Consider the following 4,300-nt stretch of genomic DNA (forward strand, 5'->3'; position numbering starts at 1 on the left):
TCTTGTCTCAGGATCTAAGCATGCAGTTGACCCCCTGCAGCTTCAGGAAGGAAACTGGGCTTCCCAGGGCTGGTTAGATGCAAGTGGGTGCCTTCCTGCCGTTGCTAAATCACTGGAGATCATAGAATCATAGAGTAACTCAGGTTGGAAGGGACCTATAGGGGTCATCATGTCCAACTCCCTGCTCCTCATAGGACTACCTAAAACTAAACCATATGACTGAGGGTGTCATCCAGACGCTCCTTGAACTCTGACAGGCTTGGTGCCATGACCACTGCCCTGGGAAGCCTGTTCCAGGGACCGGCCACCCTCTCGGTGAAGGACCTTTTCCTAATGTCCAGTCTGAACTTCCCCTGATACAGCTTCATCCATTTCCTCATGCCCTATTCCTGGTCACCAGAGAGAGATCAGCACTTCTCCCTCCCCTGCCCCCCTTGAGGAAGTTGTAGACTGCGATGAGGTCACCCCTCAGTGATGAGGTCACTCCTCAGCCTTCTCTTCTCCAAGCTGAACAAACCAAGTGACCTCAGCCACTCCTCGTAAGTCTTGCCCTCGAGGCCTTTCACCATCTTGGTCACCCTCCTCCGCACACACTCTCCTAGTTCGATGTCCTTCTTGTATTGAGGCACTCAAAACTGCACACAGTACTAGAGGTGGGGTCCACACCAGTGCAATGTAGAGTGGGACCATCAACCTCCCCCTCAACCAGCTACCTATGCTGTGCTTGATGTACCCCAGGATATGGTCCAGCGTTAACAGTAATGCCCAGGCACCCAGTCAGATGATCACAGCACCCATTTCAACCCCAGACCCTGCAATGAGCCATGGCAGAGCCAGGAGTCACCCTGCTCTGAGGGGAGTGCTGGGAGCTCATCTTATCCTGGGGGTTGAGTTTTCGTTGTCCTGGGGTCAGAGCCCATGCAGCACTGTTGCCAGGGGTTTCTCCTTGGGCTGACTGACCATCTCTGACTGGTTTTGCTCTGTGTTGTGATGGTTTGGGCAGACTAACACGATGTGTTTTTCTCATGTGAAACAGTTTGCTCTTCCTGACTGGTACTGAATGGCTTGTAATTACCTTAATTATACCTCTCTCCTCTACAGTCAGAGACCAGTACTAATCCAAGTATATCGACATAGACACACACCATCATTTAGCTGGGTGGCTCCTGCAGGGACCTGTCAGCACCCATAATAAGTGCAACGGTAAGACAGTCAAGGAGGGGATGTGAGTCCTGGAGATTTCAGCTGCAGTCAGTAAAGACATGAGGAGGCAGACAACTCCCTTGAGCATGGAGCCTGTCTTCCACATGGTCTGGGCTGAATTCTCCCATGCCTGTTTCTTTATCCTCCCAATATATCACTTATGTAAATGCTGTGATTAGGGAGCCTGTAGCATGACCTGGCATTAAAATAACATAGTCTGTCACAATGCTTCCCAATGCCTTCGGAGCAATGAGTATCAACCAAGGCAGAAATAAATGGCTCCATCTGCTCTTACAGCAAGCCCATCCTTCCCCGCTGACCCAGGAGCATTCAGCTTTCAAAGAGCAATAATATCATTTGGATGAATAATGCTCCAGTCGATAGAAAAAGAAGCTGTGCTGGGGATATCAGGGTTGTTGTTCTGCTTGACATTTCTGGGTGAACACATAATTTCTTTACAAATATGCACTCAGTGGATGAGTTGGGTTTAGCGTCAAGGCCCACATGACTGCCATATACATAATCCTGTGTTAGTCACATCTTTTTTTTTTCCCATGTGGCCACAAAGCAGGATGCTACTGCCAGATGTACCGCAGCAGGCAGCTCCCAGAGTTAGTCTAAAGGCATCAGAGCAAGCCAAGTCCTAGCACTGGGAGAGTGAGGTGAGGACTTAGAGCTCTGGGAGCAGCTGTAGGGGAGGGAACTGTGAGCTCCTACTAGAGCTGGAGTCACAGATTTTTTGCCCTCCAGTCACCAGTTTTAACTTCATCTTCAATAACATCAGGACAAGCACATGAGAGCTGGTCCCACATCTTCCGTTTCTTCTGCCAGAAGCTAGGACTGAGCACAGAAGACACCAGCCTCCTCAGAGGATAATGCCATCTCAACCCACCCACGCTCCTTTTCATCTCAGTAGCCTCCAGACACAACTCTTCTTGCAAGACTGAGCCAAAACAATCTTCTCGCCCTACAGTCCTGGCATCCATTTGTTCCTATTAACATAGGATCTGTTCAAAAGTCAGTGGCGGGTGCTAATGTTCTCCTACTGCCCATCTTGCACACTCAGCTCAGTTCACACTGTTTCTTGAACTGCAGTAACTCAATCATCAGCACATTTAGATGAAGAAAATGGAAAAACATGTTAATACCCACTAGAGGCTGCGATTGCCTGAAAGTTCACACCAACTTGCACTACTACATCAATAAAAGGATCAAATGGAGTCCATTGGATAGGCACCAATTTGCTGGGCTGAGTTCTGCATCAGCCATGTATTTCAATGGATATCTAAACACAAATTGTTTAGTGCCATTTAATAGACTGATGTGTTGTAATCAATTCATGCCAACAGTTTTGACACATGAAAAATATTTTCCACTAGGAAATATTCTCCATTAACAGAATTACTTCATCCTGTGCTCAAGCCATCTCATCAACTGCTTTGCCCAAAAACCAGAAACAGAAGACACTTGACAACAGAGACACCTCACAAATTAGCGTGGCAGAACCTGGGGGGAATATGCAATCCAGAAATATGTGAGAACAAACCCCTGCGCAAGGCCCACGTGGAGCTGGCTGAAGGCTCTCCTGCGTTGCATCTCCCCAGTACCTGACAGTGCCACTGTCTCTGAAAACCACCTGCTGGATGTCTGAGCAATGGGACTTCACCCCTTAGCACAGTCCCACACTGTGGGGAGCTCTGCTAGCGGCAGCCTGGACCCCTGCACTCCCAGCCTGGCACACAGCCTGCCCCCAGCACAGTCAGACATGTGGATGCCGTGCCAGATCTGGCGCAGCCTGCACAAAGGCTGCAGACAGAGCAAGCTGTGTGCAGATTTGCTAATATTAGAACATTACACAGCTTGCTTCTAATGAAGTGTTCATCCTGACTTTGTGCTAGAGAGCAAAATCCTGGTTCTGTGTCCTGTACAGCTTCCTGCCCACAACACCTACCTATGTGCTTCCTGCTCGCACTAATGACTCCCAGCTGGCTCTTGCTCCAGCAGTAGCTAAATCTAGAATAAGTCAATCTTAGCCTAAATTTTTCCCAAATGTTTGGTGTGGCTTTAAATTAAGCCACTTGCATCTTTTTCTTGATTATTTCAGTGAAAAAGCTTTCCTGGAGAGAGATGTTTTTAAAGCAGGGGAAGAGCTAATTGTACACAGTTAAAACAACATTGTCTTCTCCCTTGAGCCTTGACACCACCATGAGCTGCTGCCGTTGTGCACAGGACCCAGTGTGGAGAAGGAGCAATCCTGCTTGAACTCCATGGCTTGGCAATGTTCAGACTACCTGACAGCATGCTGCTGAAAGTTCCTGGCCCTCAAACCCAAGAAGCATCAAACAACTCTGCAGAGCAGGAGAATGAGCCAGGAGCACAGGTTTGCTCTCACCAGGGAAAACTACACTTCAACTGTTTTCCTTCCTAGGCTGAAGAACCACCTCTCAGCACAATGCTCCCAGGACAAGCTACGCCTCTGAGGTGGAGAAAAGGCCCAGAGATGCAAAAGAGATTGCCACGGAAGACCTGGGACTTAAGACCATGTGCTCAAAACCCTATTTTGGTGGTTCAGAAGTGCTGCCCTGATCCCTGATGTACAACCTGTATTGCCCAAAGGTCCTTGGTCATTCTGACAACTTCAGAGCCTGATTTGAGGGCTGATGCTGACAGATATATTCATATGAAAGTCAGACCTCCTGATGTTCCTTAGAGAGGCCAAGGAGAGAAAGCTCCTCCTTTCTCTGTGGGGAAGAGCTATGAGCTGAAAGCAGCACCTATCCTTGTGCCACTCGCAGCCCCACAGAACCATCTCAGCTCAGGGACTTGAGAAGAGCTCAGCTGCTGCGTTGACCACAGGGTTAAATGTACTTTTTTACATCTTCCTCTTGATAGGAAGAGTCCCCTTAGCTCCTGTGAGTGCTGGATCAGGCCTTTTATTGTCTTCAGGCAGACAGACGCAGCATCCCCTTGACTTTCTTAGGACATGTATGGCATGGGGCAAAGCTGTTCCCTTCCAGTGACACAAATACTCCTTGGGATGGGAACCTCTACCTTCACCATGCATCAATGCCAACAAACACCAGCTCGCCTCCAAGCC

Source organism: Egretta garzetta, unplaced genomic scaffold (assembly GCF_000687185.1).
Source record: "Egretta garzetta isolate BGI_Z169 unplaced genomic scaffold, ASM68718v1 scaffold452, whole genome shotgun sequence".
In the NCBI taxonomy this organism is placed as follows: Eukaryota; Metazoa; Chordata; class Aves; order Pelecaniformes; family Ardeidae; genus Egretta; species Egretta garzetta.